Source organism: Chelonia mydas, chromosome 7 (genome assembly GCF_015237465.2).
Source record: "Chelonia mydas isolate rCheMyd1 chromosome 7, rCheMyd1.pri.v2, whole genome shotgun sequence".
Classification (NCBI taxonomy): Eukaryota; Metazoa; Chordata; order Testudines; family Cheloniidae; genus Chelonia; species Chelonia mydas.
In genome coordinates, this window is record NC_057853.1 from 62,878,574 (window position 1) to 62,906,410 (window position 27,837).

At 40.2% G+C, this 27,837-nt stretch overlaps 1 long non-coding RNA gene across 1 annotated transcript; it reads left to right on the plus strand.

The window, feature by feature from the left end:
- The first annotated feature begins 294 nt into the window (after nucleotides 1-294).
- On the plus strand, nucleotides 295-26,072 carry LOC122466736. The gene is made up of 4 exons (XR_006292491.1): nucleotides 295-341; nucleotides 13,022-13,105; nucleotides 13,298-13,787; nucleotides 25,810-26,072. It is a non-coding gene; the product is annotated as an uncharacterized LOC122466736 (long non-coding RNA).
- The last annotated feature ends 1,765 nt before the right edge of the window (nucleotides 26,073-27,837 follow it).

The following is a 27,837-nucleotide window of genomic DNA, read 5'->3' on the forward strand; positions in this document are numbered from 1 at the left end:
GGTGCGACAGACTCAGACCAGAGGGATATAAGAGAGCAGTAGAAGGCAGGTATATCAGCCTCAGAATTAACAAGTCCCTGTTCCCTAGATAGCCAAAGAAAGGCTACTCCAGGCTAATCAAGACACCTGATGCCAATTAACCAGTTAAGGTTGTTAGGCTAATGCCGGCACCTGACCCCAATTAACTGACAAAGGGTCAGTTAAGACCGTTAGGCTAATGGAGACAGCTGGAACCAATCAAGATCTCACTCATACTGCTTAAAAGCTGTCCTTTCCAGTTCCCTCCGGGGGAAGCCTAGGTGAAAGGAGCTGGAGGAGAGGAAGCATTGCTGAATCCTGAGGTGAGGGTGAAGCTAGGAGAAGGGGACCACGGGGAAGTGGCCCAGGGAATCAAAGCAGCGTCAGTCGTGAAGGGAAAGCCACCAACAGCTGCTACCATTAGGGTCCCTGGGCTGGAACCCGGAGTAGAGGGTGGGCCAGGGTTCCCCCCATTCCCCCATGCTTTATAGAGATCCCCTTGAGAGGGGAAGCAGACTTTGGTCCAGGCAGGAGGCCAAACTGCGCCTACTGAGCTCTAAGGAGCAACAGAGGCTGTGGGTATTCCACCTTCCCACCTCCCATACTTGCCTGTGATGAAAGTATCTCAATAAGCTGTGACCTTTGCAGCTATACCGAGAAAGGGAGGTCATATTGAGGGCCTTAGCGAGCTTCTGAGGCCACTGAATCCGGCTGGAAGCATGGGAGCCACCAATAAAGGCTCGGAGATTTCTCACAAAGGGCACGATAAGGTCATCTTTGTTAGGAGATAGATGTCCTTTTTACTCACCTGTAAAATTGCTGTTTGCAAGTCATTATGTTGCCTCTTTGAGTTCAAAATCTAAATCTCTCTATTTGTGAAGCCATTGGATAAAGGACACTGCCAACTGGCTACGTACAGTATGCTTGGACAGTCTCAGTACTGCTTGGCAGTACCCAGAAGAATAATTTTTAGTCTTTGTATTAAATTTAGTCTCTGAATAACATTGGATCATAAGAAAAGAGCAATAGAATGTTGTAAATCAATATTTAACACACATCCTTCAAGAATGGAGAACACTAAATGTGATTTACTTTGTAACTAATGCTGTTGGCTAAGTGCAGGTTATATTCATCATCATCCTTCATTACTGCCACTTCAGGATGAATGTCACATAGTGACACCAATCATCCCTCTCCTGAGGCAAATGGGACCACCTGGTTCTTGCAAATGCTATTTGTTCATGTCTGTCTGTCTTTTCTTTTTTTTTTTCTTGATCACCGGTCTCTTTCTTTCTCCCCTTGTGGTATAGCCAGGAAGTCCTTTGTCGCTTCATTTTCTGAGTCTCCAAGATGTTCCTCATCTTGGTTACTCTTCTGTCTCTGTCTGATGAGTCGAAGGTCACTAATCCATCCTTTGTTTTGCCTTTGGTTTAGTTTCTCTCCTTGGGGAATGAATAATTGTGTGTGTTTTGGCTGGCAATGCACAGGTGTCAGAGAGCCTGCTAGCTCAGTGGTTTGAGCATTGGCCTGCTAAACCCAGGGTTGTGAGTTCAATCCTTGAGGGGGCCATTTAGGGATCTGGAGCAAAAATTGGGGATTGGCCCTGCTTTGAGTAGGGGGTTGGACTAGATGATCTCCTGAGGTCCCTTCCAACCCTGATCTTCTATGATTCATTTCCCTCCAGCCTGGATTCTTCTCAATGTACTTCATCTCTCTGGGTTGAAATACAGAACAATATATGAATGAAGCACTGTCTACCCCTATGGGGCACATGAGCAATTAGTTTTACCTCCTGCACAGCTACTAAGTCTAACAGGAGCAGAGGTCCACTCCTGTGCTGTTTAGGTGAACCAAATGGCAAACCCCTCTCTCCCTCATCCAAAGCAGTGTTTCACTCCTTGTGCTCTGCATGCTCCTCAGTCCTCCCTCTTATACAATGAGTTGTTTATGACTCTGTGCACATTGCTTAAAAGTCTTCATTCTCAGCTCTCTTTTCCCATTTGCCTATCATTATTTGAATATGGTGTCTTTGTGGAATTTCAGCCAAGATGACAAAATTGTTTGCAAATCTTAAATATCTGATTATTGCACAGTAATAGTCCAAAAATAAAGTTCATAATAGTTTTTACTGCAGACTTATGGACCAACACTGTGGAATGTGGAAGTGTTTTTAGTAATGGGTCTGTCATGATGCCCTTTTTAAGGTTGCTGAAGCCCTTCCTTAGGCAGGAATAGAAAAACTTGAGTGAGAAATCTCAGATTTTACTGGTGATACTGCTGTTTGCTATTTTAAGATAAATATTTAATGCAAATGAGGTTACAGTAAAAAGGTCCCATTAAACTTCCTGGGGCCATAGAAACAAGGAGCACTTAGAGGCAAAAGTGGTGGCAACAATCTTTTAAGTGCTTTATTAATGAAGTGAAGTGGTACTTAGCATTACTATCAAATGGAGAGAGAACTCTGTGATTAACCCTATACTTTCAGTATAAATTTATGAAGTTGCTATCATTTTGCCATAGTTGGTTTTCAACTATATGAGGCAGTATTTGTTAGCCACTCTGGGTCTGTGTTTTTAGCACTCTACTGTAACTGGGAAGATGTATCTATGTCCTAGTCTAGTGTAGACTAATAGACAATTTATCTCCTTCCAAATGATGATTTAAGTGGTGGTGGGGAATCTCCTGTGTCAGATGGTTCTAGTTTATACTAATTTGATTTAAAAATATAAAGAAATTTAAAGATTTTCTGTCACATGTATAAGCCAGGGAAACTGCCAGCTTCCTTTAGAAGCACTGCTACATAAGTAATTATAAAACCAGGTTGGGATGTGGGCTACTATAATAATCATAGAGCTATCCTTAATAGGTAAATATCTTAAGGTATTTGCCTTTGCCATAAAGCACAGGGAGGGGAGTTGGTTACACAGTTTCAGAGATTTATAAAACTTCTGTTATAAACTACTAAAATGAAGTCACTTCTGTTGCAAACTACTAAAATGAAGTTCTATACTAAAACTATGTATGGTACCTTCTTCCTCAGTAGCTCTGCGCTCTTCAGGCAATAAAAGTCAGAGTTGCTTGCTTGAGTGATAGAAATCTATTTGTACTGCCTTGTGTTCTGGTTGTTCAAGCAGAATCAATGCAAAAAGGACTGAAGTAGATGGCAATGGAGTGGAAAAGATACCACTGAAGTCCTAATTTGGCCTATAGAACCTCTATCATTGGCGATATGATACACATCACTGGGGAAAGAGCCCAGCTTGATTCACATTCTTGTCAATAATTGGCTTCTCTCTCAAAGATTTCCTACATTGATAGCACTGATGGTAGGAGTGTAAGAATAGGTATGGTTACCAATGGCCATCAGCCTTTTAAGCACTATTTAAACCCTCGTTTAAGCAGGATTAGACAATGCATTGCTGCTCGAATTCCTGTTTACATTACTGCTCCCATCATTGCTGTTGCCTGTCAGACTGGACTAGTAGTACCAAATGGTGGAAAATTCTAGGAAAACAGCTTCATTTTTCTTTTCCTCTTTTTGAGCCTAAGTAGAGGTTTCAGGGCTGGCAGTTAGAATTTTTGCTTGTAAACAGAGCATATTCAATCTCGAGCAACTGGGAGTCAATAAACATGGAATGTCACAGTGTCATTCTTTGAGTCATGCTTTAGAATAGAACTGACTACAGCCTATTTGGACTATAAATTCTTTGTTGCAAGGACTGCCATTCCATTCTTTGTGTTTATAATTATGATGTGATAATTGGGCTTACAAATTTACCCTAATTATAAGCTTAATTGTAAAATGTATGTGAAAGTTCATAAAATGCCACAATAACCTATAATAAATATTGATGGGAAAAGGAGACAGAAAAGCTGAATTAGTCAAAACATAAAAAGGCCACAGTGATATGATTCAAGGACTATGTTGAAATCATGCTTGGTAAAAACAGAGGATGTGGAACTGGAAATTAATGAAATAAAATAGTGTCAGATATCAGGATTAATTGGTGGAGAAAATAATGAGTGGATGGGCTATTCCACCCACCACTCCCTTTTTGGGTCCTTAAAGAAGAACAGAGGGAAGAACAGACCCAGGCTATTGAAGCAAACTTCACCACCCTGACTACCAGGCCCATGTTTCCTGTGACGCTGGGTTTTTGTCGTCCTAATCCTGAGAGATCATCTGACCAGACAGGGCCAGAGAGAGGGATCCAGATAACATCACCTGAAATGAAAAGGGATTGGATTTCTCTCTCTTACCCAAAGGGACAGTTATTACTGTCGTTGATACCATTTAAGAAACTGTCAAACAAGGGTATTTTCTTTCTGAAACTCTTTCCAGGGAAAGGTAACAAAAAATGTTAAAATGAAAACCTTACTAAATACTTTAACTTTTTCTCCTTCTCTGTATCGTTAAAAGGTTAAACAGATTTTTAATCTTGTGTTTGCCATAGTACTAAGCAGGCTGAGGTCTCTGTATCCCAAACCCTGGACCTTGTTTAACACTGTTTAAGATTGGACAGTTACTGGGTTATGTTAACTCCTTTGACTCTTTGGGCCCCTTTATTCCATCCAATTTAATATAACAGTGCCTAATGCAATATGGCTCTGATCTTAGACTGTTGTCCCTTAGCGCTGCTTCAATATAAATTATAGATAATAAAAATGGTGCTTTTATGTACAGAACAGGTGAACATCATGCTTCTAGAATGCTGCAATTGGGTATCTACCAAAACAAAATATCTATATTGTGGGATAATGCAGCCACTAAGAACTGAAGACAAGAAATTTTCCTGATGCAATTGGAATGATGCAAATGTAATTTCTTCTGATCAACTTTTCAAAGATGGCCTGCCATGCCAGTTCTACAGCTCAATGAAGCATTTAATTTACAGGAAAAAACCAACATTGGCAGTATTTACAGTTTATGAATATCTTCAAAGTGAGGGTTAATGTATGTTAGTGTGAATTCCTGTTTGTCAACAGCATTTTACTTTTTGCATTTCCCATGGCTTACTGTGGAATTTTAGTCTGAGTATTTATAATTACTTATTGAGGATCATCAAATATACCACAGATAAATTAATCTTGATGTAGAATTTAGCCTTGGAGAGTCAAATAGATATTTACAGCTGGGAGAATATACACGGAGTAGAAATATTAATAGATTATCACTTGATATCAAGCTATAAATAATTCAGCAGCATTTCACTTGTAGGGCTTATTAGGCTCCACATAGAATGGAAAAGGCAGGGAGAAAAGAAAGAATGATGTTTGTTTAAGAGAAAGAGAGGCACTCGTAAGGAGGCTGTTGTAAGAGTTACTTATGCTGTGGCTTTAAGATAGAATGTCATTTGGAGGGGTGGGGAGTATTAAGAGGGAGTGTACCACAAGGAATCTTAAAGAGGCATTCTGGCTACTTAAGCCAGATTATCTTCATGGTTCAGTGTGCATACCAGAGCTGTTATTAACAGGGTACATCATGCGTTGCTCTTGCCTCCCACCCCTTTCTGCTCCTTCTGTGAATTTAGCACCACTGGTTGCTGTAGGCTTGTGTAACCCTTGCACTCTGGGAATATGAGCATCATGATTGTGTGGTTAGTCCCTGTGCTAGGGCACAGTGGGTTGGGAAAGATTCCTGTCATCCTGTTTTGCTGCCCCGATGGGATTGCAGTTCCATTCTTCCATTTGTCCATAATTTTTAGCATCTGGAAAACAATAATTGCCTGTTTTCTTCTTTATTTAGTGTTTGTTTTTTTCTACAAACTGGAGTCCAGTGGGCTTTGCCTAAGTCGAGTTAAACCTGAATAAGTGTGGACCTCATGGGGCACCTGTTTTATTATTGTTACCTAATGTTATTTTATTCTCTCTACAAGCAGCACGATAAAATCAAGGAAACCCTCTCCGTTACAAACACAAGACACGCACCCTGACAGAGGAATTAGTTCCTCTTTTGCTGGCCTTGATTTACACCATTGTAATTGAGAGGATAATCAGGCCCAGAATCTATTTTCTTGCATAAAATAGGTTTCACATACAATTTTTTCTAATGTCTCTTTATTGTAGTTTGTTGCATCTAGTGTATCCAGTCCCTTTCTTTTCAGTAACATTGTTTGTTCTTCCACTTTTAGTCTCCTTATATTTGTATTTCTTTGCAGGCCTCGTGTGTTTAGAGGAAGTGAGAGAATAATCACGGAGGTGATTGTTCCTAAAAGTTTCTTAAATTTCCATTCCCTGTGTCTAGTTAAAAACACAAATAAAGAGTGAGTGGGGTGGAAATACCGGGAGAAATCTTTAGACTGGCTTCACCACAATGGCCTCCAAGTACTGTGGGCTTAGATAATGATTTCTGATATATAGTCACACGGTCTCTCTGTGCGCTAGTAGGATCAAGTGTAAAGAAACAATATTTAAAGAGACTTTATTTACATAGGCTTCATGTCCTGCCAGTAGCCTCTCCAGTGAGAGTCCATTTAATAACTCTAAGAAGTAAAGGTTCCAGTTGCTGCATGGATCTCCGCTGCTTCCTGCCTGGAAAGCAGCCTCTTTTTATTATTATTATTTTATAGGTCCCTTGTTTGTTTGTTTGTTGATATTGACTTTGTCTTCATCAGGATCACTGCCGCTTTTAATGTAACCGTAGCCTGTCATGAGGGACAGAGCTTTCTCAAATTGTAAATAAATTATACCTTATGGACTGCCATTATTGACTTTCTATAGTGGTTTCAATGGCTCCAAGCTCTGGTGGTCTCTAGACCATATCCCTTTAGGCAAGATATCCCTTCAGGCATGATAGGGTAGTTGTAGTTGTTACAATATTACTTTAATTTTATTCCAAATTGCCCCTCGTTATTGTGTTTGCTCTTTACAAATGTATACATAATGAGTCTGTCGTTTTCTCAGCCAGCAATCTATTCAATACTTCAAATAAAGCTTCTACACTGAATAATTTTTTTAGTGTATAAATTTTTTTAGTGTATAATGTCTCAGGACAAGGTATGTAAGTATTAAAAAGATGGGAATATCAGAATTTAGTTGATAGTCATAACTGACGTAAGCCCAGTATTATACTACAATGCATCCTCATCACCCTATCAGACGATATAAACAAATAGGACTGCACTGAATCCTGAAGGTCAACTGATTCAGGATCTGTCAGTGCAATAGAAGATGTGAATTTCAGAGCTGAAGGCCCTTCATTCAGAATTCCCTGCCAATAGCCCCTGCATTTACAATTAGTCCATTAATGCAAATGTTCCGGTTGACTTCAGCTATCATGGCAGACCACACAGAAAAGCAATTCAGTTAATTTTGATCTTTCAGAGCCCTGCCGGTGCCTAACAAGTTTTCTGTTATAATTCCCACTGGGCTTCATATTTATCAGTGCTGTTGTCGTTGTCCTTTACATCATTTCATTCATCATTCAAACTGGAACAGGTACAGAGAATGGCTACTAGGGTGATCCGAGGAATGGAAAACCTGTCTTATGAAAGGAGACTCAAGGAGCTTGGCTTGTTTAGCCTAACCAAAAGAAGGTTGAGGGGAGATATGATTGCTCTCTATAAATATATCAGAGGGATAAATACCAGAGAGGGAGAGGAATTATTTAAGCTCAGTACCAATGTGGACCCAAGAACAAATGGATATAAATTGGCCATCGGGAAGTTTAGACTAGAAATTAGACGAAGGTTTCTAACCATCAGAGGAGTGAAGTTCTGGAATAGCCTTCCAAGGGAAGCAGTGCGGGCAAAAGACCTATCTCGCTTCAAGATTAAACTCGATAAGTTTATGGAGGAGATGGTATGATGGAATAACATGATTTTGACAATTGATCTTTAAATATTCATGGTAAATAGGCCCAATGGCCTGTGATGGGATGTTAGATGGGGTCGGATCTGAGTTACTACAGAGAATTCTTTCCTGGGTATCTGGCTGGTAAATCTTGCCCATATACTCAGGGTTCAGCTGATCGCCATATTTGGGGTCGGGAAGGAATTTTCCTCCCGGGCAGATTGGAAGAGGCCCTGGGGTTTTTTTGCCTTCCTCTGTAGCATAGGGCATGGGTCACTTGCTGGAGGATTCTCTGCACCTTGAAGTCTTTAAACTATGATTTGAGGACTTCAATAGCTCAGATATAGGTGAGAGGTTTATCGCAGGAGTGGGTGGGTGAGATTCTGTGGCCTGCGTTGTGCAGGGGGTCAGACTAGATGATCATAATGGTCCGTTCTGGCCTTGGTATCTATGAATCTATATGAATCTATGAATCATTTCCTGTGGGAGTATCAAAGTATTTATTGTTGCTGAAAACATTTGTGAGACAGCTTCTCAAGCTCACAAAATCCAAAGAGCATTTACCATGTTCATATTTCCTAATGAATTCCATTACTTTTACTTAAAAAAAAATTAAAAACCTCACATATGTGTAAGGAGACCAGACTATGCTCTTTCATAAATCTGTTTATAACTCCACATAAATGTAACTAAATTGCTCCAGATTCACACCTCAAAGACTCTGAAACCACAAGGAACAAACATGATCATCCAGTCTGACCATCTCACCCACCCACTTCTGCAGAAGGGCCATAGCCTTGGGCTGAGTTAATGAAGTCTCAAATCTTGATTTAAACACTTCATTTTATAGAGAATCCACCATTTTCTCTAGTTCAAAACCAGCAAGTGACCCATGCCCCACATTGCAGAGGAAGGTGAAAAAAATCTCCCAGGTCTCTGTCAATCTGACCTGCGGGATAAATCTTTTCTATCCCCAAATATAGTGTTTGGTTAGACCCTGAGCATGTGGCCATGTGAACACTTGGGAAAGAATTCTCTCTAATAATTCAGAGCCCTCCCCATCTAGTGTTCCATCTCTGGCCATTGGAGATGTTTGCTAGTAACAATTACAGATGAGCCATCTCATCATACCATCCTCTCCATAAATTTATCAAGCTCAGTCCTGAAATAAATTAGTTTTTTTGCCCCTCTCCCCCAACTCCCCAGAATGGCTTTTCCAGAATTTCATTCCTCTGATGCTTAGAAATGTTCATCTAATTTCAAGCCTAAACTGATTTGTGGACAGTGTATATCCATTTGTTCTTGTGCCAGCACTGGCCCTTACCTTAAATATCTCCCTGATGTTTATTCCTTTGGTGTATTTATAGAGAACAATCATCTCTTCCCCCACCTCTGTCTTCATTTTGTTAACCTGAACAAGCTAAGCTCCTCAAGTCCCATCTTGTCTCCATTTATCTGATTATCCTAGCAGCCCTTCTTGTCATCTATTTCAATTTGAATTCATCTTTCTTAAACATGGGAAACCAATTGCCCACAGTATTCCTGGTGAGGTCTCACCAGTGTCTTGTATAATGGTAATAATATTTCCATGCCCCTACTAGAAATATGTTGCTTGATGCATCCTAGGATTGCATTAGCCTTTTTCACAGCTGCATCACATGGATGACTTGTCATCACCCTGTGAATGACCAATATACCCGGGTATTTTCTCCTCCTCTTGTTCCCTGCTGATGTGTCTCCAGTTTGTAGCAAACATTCTAGCAAATGCATGACTTTGCACTATTAAATTTCATCTCATTTCTATTATGATATTCTGATCCTCCTCCATATTGGCCATACTTCCCAACTTCGTGTCATCTGCAAATTTTATTTGCTCACTCCCTCTTTTTTTGTTTCCAGGTAATTAATGAAAATGTTAAATAAGATTGGCACCAAAAACCGATCTTTGAGGAGCTCCACTAATAACCTCCCTCCAGCCTGACAGTTCACCTTTCAGCAAGACTAGCTGTCATTTCCTCTTTAATTAGTTCCTTACTCTCATTTCAATTCTTGTATTAATCCCCATCTTCTCCAACTTAACTAATAATTTTTCGTGTGGAACTGTATCAAATGCTTTACTGAAATCTAGGTAAATTAGATCTACTGCATTCCCTTTGTCTAAAAAATTGGTTATCTTCTCAAAGAAAGAGATCAGGTTGGTCTGGCATGATCTAGCTTTTGTAAAAACATGTTATGTTTTATCCCAGTTACCATTTACGTCTGTCATTAACTACTCTCTCTTTCAAAATTTGTTCTAGGAACTTGCATGCAATTGTGGCCAAACTAATGGGGCCTGCAGTTTCTGGGGACTTTTTTTTCCTTTTAATAAAATATAGGCACTATATTTCTAATTCTCCAGTACAACCCTCGAGTTGACTGACTCTTAAAAATCCTTGCTATTAGGCTTGCAATGTCATGTGCCAGTTTCTTTAATATTCTTGAATGGAGATTATCTGGGCCTCCTGATTTGGTCCCATTAAACTATTTGAGTTTGGCTTCCACCTTGGGCATGGTAATTTCTGTTTCTATATCCTTGCTCCCATTAGCCACCTTGCAACTCCCCCCACGCTCCTCATTATCTTGACTAAAAATTGAGGCAAAGTATTCATTTAGGTGTTGGGCCATACCACGATTATCGTTTAACCTCCACCCTGTCCTCAGCATATAGTGGTCCCACTTCTCCTTTCCTTGTTTTCTTTTTATTCATATGGCTAAAGAACCTTCTACTACCGGTTTTAATTTCCTTTGCAATGTCCAACTTTGCTTGGCTTTTGGCAGTTCTCACTTTCCCCCCTACATTTTCTTACTTCTAAGAAGGGTATTCTTCTTGCTGATCCCACACTTCTACCATTCCTTTGTAGGCTTTCTGCTTTATCTTAATAACCTGTTTGAGATGCTTGTTTATCCATTTTAGTCTGCAACCTTTTCCTATGAATTTTTTCCCCTTCCTTGGGATGCAGGCTTCAAGTAGTGTCTGCAACTTTGATTTAAAGTAATTCCAAGCCTTCTTCACATTCAGATTCTCGAGTTCTTTAGTCCAGTCCATGTTCCTAACTAATTCTCTTTAAAAATATTGTTTACACTTTTGAAATCAAGGGCCCTAGTTGTAGACTTATTTTAGTTTATTTAATTTAAACTGAATTAACTCATGATCTCTCAAACCACGGTTATCCTCTACAATCAGCTCTTCTATGAGATCTTTGCTACTTACCTATACTAAATTTAAAATGGCATCATCAGCTCTTGTTAGTTCGGTGACAATTTGGGGAAGAATTCTGCCAGCTATACCACATCCAGAGAGATCTGGACCTACCATTATTAGTAGTCCTTGTGCTCTAATCTATATCTGGGAAGCTAGTCTCTCAATCACAAAAATCCCAGTAGTATTTATTTCATTAAAAATATTAGAGGTGCCTATCCATATCCAAATCAGATCCCGGGGGTCTGTAGCAGACTCCAAGCACTATCCCAATGGAGCCTCTAATACCTTTCTTTCCTAAAATGCTTTTGACCCAAACAGTTTCCATTTTATCCTAATTTCTTTACAATCTACCTCATCATTAATATACAATGTTACTCCACCACCTTTCTTTTTCTTGAACATCACATATGCTGCAATACCTTTATTCTCATCATGACTACTATTCTACCATCTTTCCAGTATCCCTAAAATATTGTGTTTTCACTTTCTGCACTAGTTCTGTACTAGTTCCTTCATTTTCTTACCCAGGCTCCTTGCACTGGTGTGCAGACATGTTAGTTGTTTCTGTTTCTCGTCCCACCCTCACCCAATTAAGTTTTACTGCCAGTGTTGCTTACCTGAGTGTCACTTTCAGTGGTATTGGCACTATCTTTCCCCTTGCTGTCCATTCTCCCACCCTTTGTTGTTCCTTTCTCCATTGCCATATCTTCTTTTACTTGATTTTCCTCCTGCTCTATATTCGAATTGTGAGCATCTTCCATCTGTCTCCCCTGAATTTCTAGTTTAAAGCTCTTTTAAATAAGTTGTGCCCACCTCCACCCTAGAAGTCTTTCTCTCCATCCCATGAGAGCAGTCCTCTGTCCATGAATGCCTCTCTGAAAATTGAGATTCAAATTTGGCTCAAGAAGTCTTATCACAGTCTCTGATATCAACTACAGGATGAATACTTAAGAGTGTCAGTCCATCCTTGAATCATCACCGTTCACGATCCTCTCTCCTAATAACCTTCGTTGCAGTTGCTATCTATCATATATATTAATTTATAAGTATAGCTTATCAACCCCTTGTTCTGCTTGCAATATTAGACCATTGTTCATTTCTTCATTTTCTTCCAAGTCTTCAAGATGTCCTTCATCTTTGACTCTTACCCATTTTTTCTACTCTTGTCTCTCCATTTGATATCAGCCATATGTTTTTTCGGGAAGGGTATGTGGTTACAGTAGGGAACTTGTAGCCAAGCCTCTTGAGTAAAGCTGGCAGTAAAACAAGACTAATTTTTTTCAGAAATAAATTGAAATTGAAATATTTCAACCTGGTCTACTCTTCAGTCACATTCCAGGCTCTGAGATGAAATCCCTGTGTGCAATTAGGTAATTCACATCCTCTCTGTGCCTCAGTTGCTTCCTCTGTAAAATGGAGGAAGTAATACCAACCTACGTGAGGGTATGGGTCTGAGATTCAACTTCGTAGAAAGCTTCAGGTTCTTTGATGAAATTTGCAAACTATTATCTGGCTTCATTATAATTAAGATTAAGATTTTGTCACGGTTATTTTTAGTAAAAGTCATAAGTTGCAGGCAATAAAAACAAATTCACAGGAGCCCGTGACCTGTCTGTGACTTTACAAAAAATAATGGGGGGGTAGTGTTGGGGGGCAGGGGAGGAATGACAGCTGGAGACCCATGGGGGGGCACACAGAAGAAGTCAAGGAGGTCCAGTAAAATCACAGAATCGGTGAGAGCCATGACCTCCGTGACTAAATCGTATCCTTAATTATGCCATTATTTTAGTCTTACTGAGTTAGTTTAACTAGACCTAAACAAAACCATTCTGGGAGTCTCACCTTTCTTGGGACTGTCCATCTGCTACCTCTGAAGTTTTTACCACTATTTCAAGTATGTATCTGTGTGGATCCCACTATAGGTCTCATGTGAAAGACTGGATTTTTTATTATTATTATTTTTTTTACTAGCAGCGTCATTGGATTTTGTGCCACTTCCTGCTGTGGCCCTTCCTTGGTTCCCTCCTGCCACCTGTGGCAGCAAGACAGACTCTGGTGAGTGTCTGATCCACCAGTTCTTAGCTCCAGCTAAATTTCTTCACTTCTGATCTTCTACTTTCACCATCGTGAATTGATCACCAATGTCTGGACCGAATCTTTCTGGTCAGATACCCCTGTACAGACCTCCCCCATTTGGTATGTTTATCCTTCTCTGTGAGACTAACAAATTATATTTCTTCATTCCAGAGAAAACGGGGGTCTTTGTCGTATCCAAGACATGGAGCAACACCATAACTTTTGTTGAACATCTTATGCACTTGACATTGCAGCCAGGGGAGATATCAAATTCAGGAGAGCAGTACTTCAGTCTGACTGACTGCAGCTGAAACTTCTTACTCCCTATGTCTTGGGAAGATGCTGCTTGCCGCTCACCTACAGTGGGATGTCAAAGAAGAAAGAACAGTTACTTATCCTACAGAAACACTGGTTCTTTGAGATGTAGTTAGTATGGATTCTCTGCCACTTTTCAGAGTCCTCGGCTGCACAGGCTGTGAATTGGGGACGACCTGAGGGAGGATTGCAACCACCTCATCTTTTATGCCCTTGTATCGGAGTACAATAGGCACATGGGGCATGCGGATACTGCTGTTCAAAAGAATCCAGTCTTGAGGCAAATAGGCACCTATAGTGGGATCCACACTGGCAACATGATGTGAAGGACCACAGGTACTGTTGGGTAAGTAACCGTTCTTTAGTTTTTCCACAGAAACCCTTTTGGGTTGGTGTCTTTCCCTGCATCCTCCTGACTGTCTCTGCTTACCTACTTGCTCCCCAACACACCTGCGGGTCTCAAGCTTCTTTAACTACCATTCCCACAGGCTGTTGAGCCTATGGCAGTGCTTCAGGCTCAGCAAGGGTTTAGCTGCAGGCAGCAAATGCTTGAGCCAGCTTGAGTTTGACATGTGGATTATTATGCTAATAATTTCAGGTTATCTCCTTAGGTATCTTGTTAGTCTACTGTTTTTATAAGTCTCTTAAAAATATTTTTGGCTTTGTTTTACAATTTAAATAAAATATGATGGTGTTAGTTTACTTAAGAAAGAAAATTCTGGTATTTGTTTTAACAAGCTATTTTATTGTATTCGTGGGGAAAAACTGTTAGTGTTACCTCCTTTATAATATATAAATAATTATTTTAAAGTGTGGTTTTTGTGAGACTCCGTCTTACAAACTGGCATGTTTGAAATCCAGATACAAATTTTGCATCTCTTGCATCTAGGCGATGTTTAGTTTTGGTGTATTAAACCTTTGAAGCAAATTTCACCTTTTATGTATAGCATGTCGTGGCATCCACAACTACAACCAGAATTTTCAGACATTTTTGCCTTAAAATAGGCATCTAAATCCAGATTTAGGCCACAGAGTTTGAAAACTTTGGCCTCAATGTGTTGTAAAAAATCTCTATTTGTGGGCACAGGTAACGGTAGCATATCGAAAAAAGTTCATTCCATTTTCAGAGAGATTCTACGCACTTAAAACAGGGAATGCTACTAGAACCAGAATGAATTTTGTGTGCTTGTCCTGTGCAGACCTCAAGAATCCGTGCTGGAGCCTCTTTGCCAGATAGAGGTTCTTTCGAGGTGCTTTTGTCTGCCACGCTTTCCTGGATCACAGATGTGCTGACTTGGAAACCACTGTGACCTTTGCCTACCCAACAGGTTGCGGGAAATGCATGTTTCTTTTATCACTAATCAGCCTTCCAGCTGGAATATTGTATCTTCCGGAACAGCCACATTTCAGAGGTGACCTAGAATATTGTCTCGTATCACTTGACCAATGGCTAATGGCAAGGGCATTACTGACGCACTGGAAGAGTTCTTATATGGTCATCAGGAAATGGCCCAACTCAGGGCTGCTACAAACCTAGTAGAAATTTCTCTTGTACGTGACACCACTGTTGTGTGCTTTTGTTTACAGTGCTGTTAGTTTTGTAGCAGTTAATGGCTGGGATAGAAACCCGTGAGAAAGCATTCATTCTGAATGTTCTGTTTTGGTTTTCAGTGGCAAAGCAGGACTCTATTCTGAATGCTTTTTGATTTTCTGTTTATATATTCCTTTCAAGATGATCTACTATCATATAGTATATATTATCATATATCTGCGAGTAGAAATGGATATTTTTACTCCATTGTATTTTTGGCTAGCTTCACATAATTTCATAATTATAGTCTTAAATGAGAGAGCCCTTAGTCAGCCCTCAGAATTAATATGTAAAATCTCCTGTCTCTCATTTCTCACCCCTTTCTCACATCCACACACACACACTGTCAGATTGGAAAGTTAATCAAGATTAGTGAAACAAGTGAGGTTGATTAACAGCCACCAATTAAACCATCCCCCAGTGAAAGACCTTAACACTTTTTAATTCTTTCTATTGGATGGAATGGATCTCAATACCTATAATACAGGCTGCCAACAGGGACACCGAGAATGGTGTTCGCTTTACTTTGTCAAACTCCAGCTGAGCCCCGTGGGACAGCACTGACAATATATCTATAGAAGTCTGTGATTCTGTTTACACAATTCTTTATGGAAAACATTTAAGCAGCATATATCAAAAATAATAATATGATTACTTATATTAATGGGAATTTCATGCTACAGTGATGACTGTGTGCAGGAAATGTTTGGGTTGGCTGAAAGCAAAGTGCATAGGTTTACTCGTTTGTGTTCTACACAATTATGTAAAATCATGAACATTATGATGTGAACCTACTGTACAATGTAAACTAACCAAGGAAACAGTGCAGCTGTCATATGCTGTTGGAAAACAGATATTGCAAAATCTGTCAAATGATAAGACTGATATTAATGGAAGCACCACACAGAGCCAGTGTGCTAGGTATAAGCAAACCAAGTTATTGCTTGGAGCCCTGGGCAGCTTAAGGAGACCCCCTATTTATTATTAGTATGTTTTGTGTGGGCTTAGGGCCCCCAGTGGGCTAGCACTGCCTTTGTCAGTCCATCCAATATGCTCTTATTAAACTGTTTTGATCATACAGGGATTGTTTGGCAGGGAAGGTTAACATTCTACATATTTTTTTTAGGTTTGCTCACATTACAGATGTGATCAGTATGTTGCTATTCTCCCTCAATGGGTGAATGAGTAAGCAATTGATTATAAGCTAAAGCTTATAATGCAGGAGCCCAAAGCCTTAAATCACGTATTAAAGGAAACCAGTCTGATATGCTGGGATACCTCAGTTACATATTTTTAGAAGTGCAAAATGTGCTGGGTTGGAGTGAAGTCAGTGATGTCATACAGATCTCAAGAGGCAGCAGATGCAAGAAAAATTTCTATTAGGTTTGTAACAGAACTGATGACATCTGATTCGGGCCATTTCCTTCTAACCTGTCATGTGGAGAAATGGACATATACACAGAACATATAGAGCATGGTTAGCATAGTGACAGCACTGCAAGCTTCCCCATCCTGCTTTGCCAAATTCTCGGGGGACAGCCCTCTGCAGCTGAAAAAGCAGGTAGTTCAGTTTCCCTCTCTGTTCATTTCTTGAACTCTACTATGAAACTACCACAGTGGATTCCAGTGAACCTCTGATATGGTGATGTGACCTGGGCTTAGATCAACTGGCTAACTATCTCCACATTATTGAACAGCCATCAGATAGTGAAAAGAAAAGGAGTACTTGTGGCACCTTAGAGACTAACCAATTTATTTGAGCATAAGCTTTCGTGAGCTACAGCTCAAAAGTGAGCTGTAGCTCACGAAAGCTTATGCTCAAATAAATTGGTTAGTCTCTAAGGTGCCACAAGTACTCCTTTTCTTTTTGCGAATACAGACTAACATGGCTGTTACTCTGAAACCCATCAGATAGTGGTAACTTTCAACTGCTACTGCCTTGGGCTGGATTTGAGTAGGTTATCAAGAGGTGAGGTTTTAGAATAGCGATGGATGGACTCATGGACGGACCCAGCTCCTCCCCTCCACGGGTGGCAGGGACTACACTGAGCAAGGCCTCCCACTGACCCACTCCTTGCCAGGGCGGCTGGGGCTGGGCGGGGCAGCGGCGTGCCAGCTGGCTGGCTGAGGTGAGGGCTTTCTACCCCAATATCAATCACGTGAGCCATCTAGTCTTCCCATCAAAAAATAAATTTCTTGGTATACATAAATTGCCTTTGACCTGGGTCCTCATCCATTTTGCTACTCAGTGGCATTTTTAATATAGCCTTTGCATAAGAACCTCGTAATCAGCTATTTCTACTTTTCATAAGCACAGGTTTTCTATGTATTGGATCATATAATGTTCTCATTTGCACCTATTGAAATAACTAGGATTGTACAGCTTGCTGAAGTCAATTGAAAGACTCTTGTTGATTCTAATGGGCTTTGGATCAGGTCCTCAGTAAGAGCAGAGTTTGGGCCACTACTTATTTCTCCATCCTGAATCTCAGTTTTGTCCATATCCATATTTCAGTGGTACAATGCTATAATTTCTTTTGGACTCTAAATGTGTATATGCTGCTCAGTTCTCTTGATAATTTTGTGGATGAAAGTACATTTTTAAGTAATATATGCATGAGTAGAATAAATAAGGGTATCTTTTTAGTTTTACTAGCATCTCAGATTTTTCTCATTAACATACATCATGCTGAGAAATATTCTGCTTGGGATTTCTTTTTTTCCCCTTGTAACTTCCCTCTCCTTTTTGATTGAGTAGGTCAGTAATGTAAACTGATAAACGGCAGAGAAACATGATGTGGACATGAAGACTTTCATCAAGCACATCAGTTTAAAATGGCCTCAAGTGAGGGGAGGGGGGAGCATGTGTACTTATGCACTTGTGTGTTTTATACTGAGTTTTGTTTAGGCTTTTTCCTGGTTAAATTTAACAGTGTAAAACAAGAAGCTACATATTTGTGATATTACTGAAAATATATTGCTAAATGAGAGGAAAAACATCCTAAAAACCTGAGTATTGCATTGATTTTTAACAGCAATATTTGGTGTGAGTGCAGGGCCTGAGTTGCATTCCTTACTCAAGCTGAGTAGCATCTACTCATGCAAATAGTTGCAGAGTTAGGGGCGCAGAACTGGGCCTGCGATCTACATTAGAATATGCAGGGGGTGGTTTTCAGACTTAAACACATGTTTAGAAGATTCCTGAAATTCTCTCTTCTGATTATTGTTTATTTTTGGAATAGACTTTCTCTATGCACACTTATTTATTTATTTTTAAATAGTCCCCTGATGCATAGAGATTAGCACAGATCCCTTCAAATGCCACTTGGCTTGGAATACATATTTACATTGTGCCTGCTTACAAAGAGTTAGACCTTAGTAGATCTGCGAGCAATTATCAAACCAAGAAGATAAAACATAAAACCTTGTGTGTCTTTGTTGTTGTTCTTTAATTCTGCTAATCGCCCTAGGTAAAGATTAGCTGCTGTTGTCAATTTAATTCAGCTTCAAGCAAAGCAACAAGGTCACTTTTTTTTTTTTTTTAAGCAAACAGGATTGAGTTGTCATGTAGTTCTAATAGGCAGCACAGGGAATCATTAGTCCACCTCAACTCCTGACTGATGGGCATTTCACTTCAATCATCTGACTGAGTACTAGTGGCCCAGTACTATTGACACCATGTCAGAGCTGAGAGAAGATGCCTTAATCGGCACAGACACTCTCTGCATTGATTTGACAAGCTGCTGTAATGACCTTCTTGTTTTTCCGAAGGATTACTGTTTACCCAGGGAGGTGCTGCTGACTAAACGTACTGCATTGTCATGGAAACTATTATTGTGGCATCTCAATCCCAGTAATGCTGTGGCGTGTGACATTGATATGAGACAGTGAATATTTCAATGAAGCACAGTCCACTTCACTAATACTAATAATCTCTGCCCATTAATCAGGCTTACAAAATCTGTGACTAGCTCTGCACTCCTTGGCCAATAGGAATTAAAGAACCAAGGCCTGCTTAAGGTTCTGTTCTGCCCATTTGGATATCTCATGCCGCCCAGATGGTTTCCTTAATTTGAATGAAAAAGTGCTGCTACTCCATTTCGAGTCTAAATTTTGTTCTGCAGCTCAGAAAGCTTGCCAGGAATTCAGGAAACATATGGTCAGAAATGGGGGAGAAAACAAATGAGAACAAGAGAGGAGGGGAAAAAATGGGCTCAAATGTGAATGTTATATCTGCAACAACAGAATGGGTATATGGAACATTTTGTGCATTACACTGGAAGCTTATCAGTCAAGGAATAATACCATGTCACTGCCCCTCAAATGGCTTATTTCCTTGAAGTTTTAAGATGATGCTAAATGAAAGACAAAAAAGTTGAAAGCCCTTTGCCCTATGTAAGTTGGGCTATATCAATCATGCAGATTTTTTTTCTTCCAACCTGGCATCTGAGTAGTTGGTCCTATGGTGGAGCTCTCCTCCCAAAATAAGATTCCTAATACCATCATGCTTGGCACAGACTAAGAACAGAATTGCCCATCCAGTGACTAAGACAAAAGGAGACAGTAGCAAAAAGTAAATAATCCTGACAAGAGACCGTATAATATGGAATTTTAACTTATGACATCAGTGTTCTTGGAAAAAGCAGGACTGGAGGCTCTCTCTCATGCTTAGAGAGGGAGATTAGATCCTTGGCCACAGTTTGAAGGGTCTCTAGCATCAAGGGATGGTTTCTTTAGCAGTGGTTGGAGTATTGCATGTTTTACAATGGGTGATAGCTTCTCCTTAGCAGAGGAAATGCAGACAATTTCTGTTATCCTTCGGTTCTGCTACAGGTGTCCATTCTTTCCCCACACACCCGGGCAGGGCAGGGATCAGAATAATAGATGGAAGTCCTGACGGCAATCAGAGCTACTGTCTAATGACTATTATGTTTGTAAATGGGCTCAGTTCTTGGAAGGGATGGTGGTGTGTTCCCGATCTCACGCTTTTAGCTATTTCTTGGTAGCCTCATGTGCGTGATCCTCTCTGTGAAATAAGAGAAGTGCTAGGCTCTGTGGTTGAAAGGAGGTGTGACACTTTGGGGTTCACCCATGCCAGTAAAAGGGTTTCAGTCAGCATCTACTTTGCAGCTGTGGGTACCTTAAATCTATGCTGCTGTGACTCACGCCCTTTATATTGCTGGCATACAAACAAGACGGCCATTGACATTGTTAGCATACCATGGCTGCCACTGCCTATTTACTCTTTGCAGGGAAACTTCAACAACCCTTCCAACCCTGAGATCCACCAAAAAATGTTTCTCTGCAAAGATCAATCCCTCTCACTGTAACACTCACAAAACCTTAGCAAACTCACTGCTCCTTGAATGAGCAGCCTGTTAGCTTAACTGGGGTTAACACGCCTTCCACTTCAATACACAGCACTGAGCTGGTTGATAGCAAAAGTAAAACAAGTTTATTAACACCAGAACAGAGAGTTAAGTGAAACCAAGCAGAAGGGATAGGGATAGAAATGGTTACAAATAAACAAAGGTTAAAATATGATTCTAAAATTGAAGTCTAACTTAACAAACTGCAGTCTTCTGTTCCAAGTAATCACCACAGTCATTCTTCCAGTGTGGCTGGCCAGTCTTTAGCCAGGTTCCAACACAGAGCCCAAAGTGCTTGGATTCTTTGCCTCCTCAGGTGAAGGATGGTGCTTGTGGCCTTCGCTTATATCTTCCCAATGTTTATTGACCCTGTATAGGAGGCAGGAAGGCTTCCTGGAGGTGTAGTCTCCATCCCCAGTTGAGGTTAAGTGGGCATCATCCCCCACTCCCTCGCCTGGCTTTGTTTGCCTTGCATATAACATGCTTTTCATTGACTTAGGTCACACCTTGTTTGTATGTTAACCATGCATACATCACACAAGAATATTAATGACTAGTGATATTTTACAAGACCCCTTTTAAATAAATATCACGACAACAGTGTGTAGGGTGCAGTGAACTGGTCAGGTCAGTTGAGACTCACTGCTACCTACCAGAGAGCCCTTTGCCCTCTGGCACTGAGGTGCTCTTAGGGCCAGAGGAGGCAATATATATTTATGATGTGTCTTGTGGTCCAGAAAATGTTTGCAGAGCATTGTTTGCTGCCTCTGTGGAAGAGGAGAAGTCTAGGGTCTCTTTGCTGCTTCTTTCGCTGTTTGTTGAGAACCTTCCTGATCTTTGTGGGTGGTGGAGTGGGAGGAGAGCGCTGTGGAATTTGGAAGTGCTTGTGTTACTTCACTAATAGAGTAGATTTTTCCATAAGCAAGTTTTGGAATCTGGGAACGTTCAAGACAGCCTGGTTAGCCAAGCACAGTGGTGATGGTTTCTTCTTGAACTGCAAGAGGGAGAGCTCTTCTGTCCACCACCAAGAAGAAGTGGTCTGATCAGAATTGGGGGCTAGTTCCTTCATTTCTTACGTCCAGCCCAGGGTATGACCGACTGTGAATGTGAGTTAGGGCCACCAGGACAACATAATCCAGGAATCCTGACTCCCAGTACCGTGATCCTAACCCATCAACTCTCCTTTTCCTGTGCTGCATGCTGTTAATATGCTTATAAAAATACAGCCCTGAGGTTGTGTGCATGAAATAAGTAAGCATAAATAAACATAATTAGTGGTATTCTGTATTTGTTTAATTCTTTAGAGGTTAACCTTATGCATTTATAAATCTTTCTGAATAAGATGTATACATATTTCATACACTGAACAAAATTTGTTTTTATACACATGATGTCAGAAAGGAAAAGACAGGAATATGTGCTATGTTCAAATAGATCATATGGAGCTCAGTTAAATAAATATTAAGATGACAGACTCCAGCAGTGATTCACTGTAAAATTGCTAATAGACAGTAGGTTGTCTGTTGTATCCATATCGTATTACCAGTGATTCAAATTAAAGAATGAGTGAATATAGGATTATTGTGTCACTTTAAATTGAAACATATTTCAAAGTAATATTGTAGCATAATTGAAGAATACCTATATGGCATCAGCATGTTGATGCTGTAATATATTTAGCCAAGAGAAATACTGCACACAGCCAAAATACTACTAATGACATCAAATTAGAAATGTGATCAGTTTTTTTTCCCAGTGATGTTCTTGAAAAAGACCCTTAAGGCTAGCATGGAATATGTAGGCTTGTTCCTTTACTTCCCTTGTAATGTCCATGTCTGTCTGTTTTTCCCTTTATAAGAAAGTTTGCCTTGTCTTGCTCAAAAGATGTGGGATATTCCTCAAATGCTCCAAATTCTTTTGTGAAACTTTTTAGTGAAAGGGGATTTTGGAGATATTAGAACTAGGGGGACTCCATGGTCTTTCTGATTAGCAGTCAAGACATGGCAGGCTCTCCCTGGATCTACCCCTGTGTAGCCACTGTTGTGATGCATTTTACCAAGGTGTAAAATGGGTATTGTGAGGCTTAATTAATGTCTGTAAATCTTTTTGAAAGTCTCTGATGAGAAATGCTATATAAATGCAAAATAGTCATTCATTGAAGAGATTTTTCTCTGATCAAATCGAGTTAATTAGGTATTTTATATTATCAGCATCCAGAGTGATGCCTTTGTTTGGATTACTTGGACTTTTGTCAATGAAACACATGTTGGATCCCATGTGGTCCAGGCTGGAGGATCTCAACAGTGTGGGGAGGTTTGTGTTCTTTTGTCTGAGAACAATATTTATAAATGCAGCATGCAAAGCTGATGGTCTAAACAGAGTGTTGGTGACTTTAAAAAAGTTATTAAAATCTATTTAGAGATGAACTAAAATAAAAAATCAGATCTAAAATTATGTGAATTTTGGGTTCCAAATTTGAGCTCTGATCCAAATTTCACAGCTAGCCTCAATCTCTCTCTAATGGCCAGGACAGCCTCCCACCCCCCATCTGAGATCCTGGGCCCTATATTTTGAGGGGTTAGAAATCGGGATTCTTGTTTCATGATTCAGACCCATCTCTACATATTCTGAGGTACAGAATATGTTCTCTACCTGTACATTTTCCATTATGCTACCATTTACTACTGGGGAAAGCATAAATCGTTGAGACAAGAGATTAAGAATAGAAGACTCAGTTTTAAACTACAGAAGAAGGGGAAAAAAGCAGAAAATCAGGTGGTTGCATGCTCAGGGGATCTGTAAATTGGCCAATTTGATGTTCCAAATGGGAGATTTACCTCAGTAGCGTTCAAGTTCTTACCATATGTAGTCTGTACATACTATATGTTCCCATCACAAACTACTTTCTTCCAGTCATAACTGACACTAATTTGTATCCTGACTTGCAGTCTCAAAATATAGCCCAAAGATTCAGTGAAGTTCATGTTGAGGCACATTGGCAGGGCCATTGCAAGAGCACTGCCTTGTACTGTCTAATCTGTTAGTAGAGAGCTTCAGTCACCAGGTTTGTATGATTATGGGCCTCGTTAGACTTCTTTGTTCCATTTCTTCTCTCTCTGCCTTAGATTTGCCCCAACCTGCGCAGGGACCAGGCAAAATTACAGATAGTGCTCCCTGCTATCATAAAGGTTCAAAGTGGGTAAGGAGAAGGTAATGCTTTGAATCATCCAATGGAGCTAGCAGACTGGCTGTAGAATGTAATGCAGCATCAGCCTTTTAAGGGGTGATACAGCAGGTGAGCTTCCCTGGGATGCTGTGGATATCTGAGTAGGCCATGTACAATATCTCTAGAATCTTCCCCCTCCATCAAAGGCTTGTGTCTTAATCACCCAAACTGGTTCTCTAGGAAGTAGTATTTCTTCTACTTTAATGCTCAGGGTTCCTCCATGTATCCTGGACTCCTATCATAAGAAATACAGGAGTTTGTTTTCAAACCACAAGGACTCGGCTTCTGCCATAATTGTAAGACCATGTATAACTAGCATTTGGTTGTAACACTGAATGGTGACAGCTAGCTATAACCTTGGTGAACTCCGTACTTGATAAATTACCTTGAAGAGCTAACAGCCTGGAGTCCAGAGTGGATCCTGTGGAGCAGTGGCAAGGTCTGCAAAAGCAGCCAGACTAACTTGTCTTTTAAACTTCCTTATCTTATTATGGTATTTTCCCTTCCCCAAATAATCTTGTTGCTATTACAGTTAAAAATGATACTAAAAAAACACCTGTGAAACATTTGATACTGTTAGGTGCAATGTGTGAACTTTGAGGCTTGGCTGACAAAAAGATAACTTGATACTGCATGCAAAGCAAGACAAACGGCAGCTAAACCAGCTGCTGCCTTGCATCTGAATGAATTTGGAAGATGAGAAAGATGATTCTTTCTATAATCAAGCTGTGAACTTCTCTCAACCAAGCATGGACTGTAAATCTTTTTTCCCCCCAAAAAAATCTGTTAATTTTTTTTTTTTTTTTTTTGGAGGCATGAGTCAGATCTTGTATTGATTGTGTTCTTAACTCAGCATGTCTCAGCCATTCTAAAAGTCTTCTTTCTACCCAACACATTGCTTGGTAGCATGCCCTTATGTCATGTACACATGGGACCCGATCCTTCTGTCACTGCCACTCATATGAAGCATCAATAACTCTACTGACTTCAATACAGTTTGCACCATTGTAAAACTGGCGAGAGGGGAGAATCAGGCCCATGGATACTAAAAAATTGATAATTTCTATTGATGGTGAAATTGAGTAGACAGTGTGTAATCTGCAGAGGAAGTGGTAGAAACCCAATTTGAGCTGTTTAAAACTAGACTTGACTAAACAAGAACTGTACAATGAAGAATAATCGCGTGTTGGTAGGAAGGTGAAATCGGTCTCTTCTAACAGGTCTTTTGCATCTGTTACATCTATGATTCTATGAAACCAGAGATTCAGATCAAGTCAAAGTGAAACCATAAGTCTGCCAGTCCATGTTCTTTAGATACTGTTCCCCTTGAAGGTTTGTCTGCATTTGCCACAATTCTAGCACTGCTGTTTGGTGTTGCCCAAATACTCTTCTACTTTGTCCAGATTAGACCATGTCACTTCGTTCCCTGTTGTTCTTTATGTTCTCCAAAGAAAAAGAGTCACATCTTGTCTCACAAAGTATTTTCACTTTCTCATCTGTGAAGGACAATTTAAACAGAGCTATTGCCTTAATCCACCTACTCTGAATTAGGTGGCTTACCTTTGGTGCAAAGATGGGGACTGCATGCCCTGTGAAAATCAAATCTTTTCCTCCCTTTTCTTCCTTTAGAGCTGTGCCACATGCCTTTAATGTCTGCCTCTTTTGGGTGCCCCTGCTGGTTTTGATAACTCACTGAAATATAGACTCATTCAAGTTGTGCAATGTGGACATTAATTTGCCCATGAATTTGATTGTTTGGCACCCTCCTTACTGACTGGGACCCCAATACTCTTGCATTGCTTAATCCTTCTCTGCTTTTCTGCAGTCTCAGTTTTGCATTCCAGGATCCTGTGAGGTGTACAGTAAACTGTCCTTTATCCAGTGAAGGTGTGGATATTTTCATTCTCCTCCAAAGACTTCACATTCAGATCCTGCCATCTGGCTTGCACAACAAGATTTTCTCTCTTCTATCCTAGAACTGGAAAAGGTGTTTCCATCTTATTCTTTTTCTGATTAAACAAATCCAGGGAAGTTTGGATGAAAGTCATATGTTGGTGGGGCTCATGCTGTAGGTGAGGTCAGGTGAGGTTCTGAGTATTCTAACATGCTGTGTATGGCATCTAGGACCTACACAAACTCAAGTTGCTTTCTTGGTTTAATTGTTGGCATTTTTTCATTTTAGAAAGAAGTTCAAAGGTGAGGAGACTCCCAGAGTGAAGGATTAACTGGTATCATGTGCCTGGAAAAATCAGAAGCCAGTATTAGCAGTGAATACTGTCCTGGAGCTCTGATAATTTATTATCCTCCATCAACCCAATCAGACAACATTCACAGCCTCCCATTACACTCCATCCTATTTAACTACATTGTATAGTGTTGATTGTTGTGTGTATAAAAGGTAATATGATTACTCTTTGATCACCTGATGATACATCCATGCTAATGTGGAAAAGCTTATTTTAAAAATAAAATTGATTTTTTTTTTAAAACAACAAGCATGCATAAAACATATGCGTCTGTGTTTGACATAAAGAATGCATTTCCCTTCCAGGGTGATGTAACCCCAAGACCGCTAATACACTTGGATCCTTCTAGAAATTGTAACAATAAATAATTTGAACGGCTTTTGACTTCAGTAATGGACTAAATTTAAAATGCCCCTCCCCGGGTAAGTGAGAAGGGAGGAATGGGCAGGAAGTATCATCTTCCCCCAGTGTTGCTACAATGTAACAGTAAGCATTTCTGTCCTGTGTGAGAGAGAGGCATATCCTAGGTACCCCTGTATTCACACCCTACGCACTACTGCAATAATATTTATACAAAATATGCCTTGTTGGGTATCATATGAAAGCTAATATAATGGTCATTAATATAGTTGTAAAATGCATGTGTTAACCTTATATGTGAAGTTATGAATTCCCTCTTTATGATATTAGTAGAACATGTTTAAAACCCGATAGCCTGGCCTAGGTAAAGGTGATAAACAGGACTGTCCTAGGCAAAGGAATGTGGGTTTATCTCATTTACATATTAGCAAAAAACAAAGCAATAGAACTAAACCAGCAGGGGTTATCCTGATGTTGAACTCAAGAGACAGAACATCAGTGTGGCTCCTGCACCACATGAGACACAGGAGACTGAATCCCTAGGAGGCCTTCCAGACTTGTCAGACAAAGACATCCCTTTGGGAATATAAGGAACAGAGAGAGATTCCATCTTTATCCTTGATCTAGGGGAGACAAACCAAGTGATTTGATCTGTGTGATGGGTCTTGGTCAGTGAAAGGCTGCAAAGGAGACTGGGTGAGAGAAACCATCTAGTAACTTGCTAGATTACGTTTTAGACTTTTAGATCTGTGTTTTCACTTTTATTTGCTTGTAACCACCTCTACCTTTATCCCTTTTACTTTGGTACGTTATCACTTAATCCCTGCTTTTTTGTTAATAAACTTGTTTTGCTTTCATTATAAATAGTCTGTATAAGTTCAGTAAGGAATGTTTTACTCTCTCTATAAAGGCAGTGAACCCAGTGGTTTCTCTGTGAAGGTCCAGAGAGAAGGACTGGTCCCTGCAGTGAGATGATTTTGGGATGAATTCGAGGCTGGAAGGAGTAACCAGGTTGGGCAAAGCCAGGGTGCAACTTGTGGGCTGCTGGCATACTGTTGGAGTCAGAGTTCTGGACCAAAGCTACATAGCCACAAGACAGCCAGGGTTACAAGGCAGATGGTGACCAAACCCCTTACTGGCCTGGGTGAACCCAAAATGTCACTGTGTGTGTGTTCCACCATGTAGGAGTGTCAGGACAGGGCAGAAGCTATGGCTTCATCCCTAGAGCAGTAGCTAGCACCAGGATAGTTGCACGTCAAGGAGCACTTGCCACAGTATGTGTTTTCTACAGTGCCTGTTACAAGCATAATGCCTTCACTCCATGCCAACTCAGTATGGCTTTTAGGCATTAGACATAATTTGACTTTTTACCTGGGCGTGGGAGAGGGGAAACACTGCAAGATTAAAAGAACTGTTATCCTTTCTCATAACTTCAGCCACAATATTCATCTTGGCCAACAGTGTACTATTTATAACCAGTGCCTCTGGTTGGGTTGTCTGAGAGGATTGAACCTGAGACTTGTGGATTTAAAAAGCACAAGTTTCTAATGATTGAACTAAAGGACTAGGTCCAGCAGCTTAAAAGCAATAATAGATTCATTAGC